This window comes from Solanum stenotomum, chromosome 11 (assembly GCF_019186545.1).
Source record: "Solanum stenotomum isolate F172 chromosome 11, ASM1918654v1, whole genome shotgun sequence".
NCBI lineage: Eukaryota > Viridiplantae > Streptophyta > Magnoliopsida > Solanales > Solanaceae > Solanum > Solanum stenotomum.
In genome coordinates, this window is record NC_064292.1 from 48,641,078 (window position 1) to 48,641,685 (window position 608).

Sequence of the window (608 nt, forward strand, 5' to 3'; positions counted from 1 at the left end):
GTGTGGGGACTCATGACACCGGATTCCATGACAAGCTCTCATGGTCTATGTCGGTTAAATGCTTACTTCCCATCATGTGAGATTTCATTATGGTTTCTTGACAGGTTCTACAAAGTGTAGGTAGTAGTATGGGATGCTACCTATACATTGCACGAGTAGGCTTGGAGAGGGTCATAGTGAGTTTCTCTAAATCCTAATGTATGTGACATAAATGTGCCCTAAATGAGGTTATTAAAGAATGTTGGCTCTTAAATGCTTAATATGAGATGCATGCTATACTTGGGTTATATTAAGAGTTATTTTCCCTTGTCACGTCTTAATTAATGATATACCTCCTATGTATGAATATTGTGCAAAGGTGAAAGAAAGGAATGATAAGTTACTTTAAGTGACCTAAATGTGGTACCTTAGTATGGATAGTGGTATGGGACGCCATCCATACATTGCACGAGGTATAGCATAAGGGTTTCTTGAGGTGAAGGTCCAAGGTAAAGGTTTTCATGTTGATGTTGTTTAAAGGTGATATTATGACTTACTTGATGTTATGCTTGTCTTGTATGTCTTTTATGCTATTGTTCATGATATTTCAAAAAGGTGGCATAATGCAT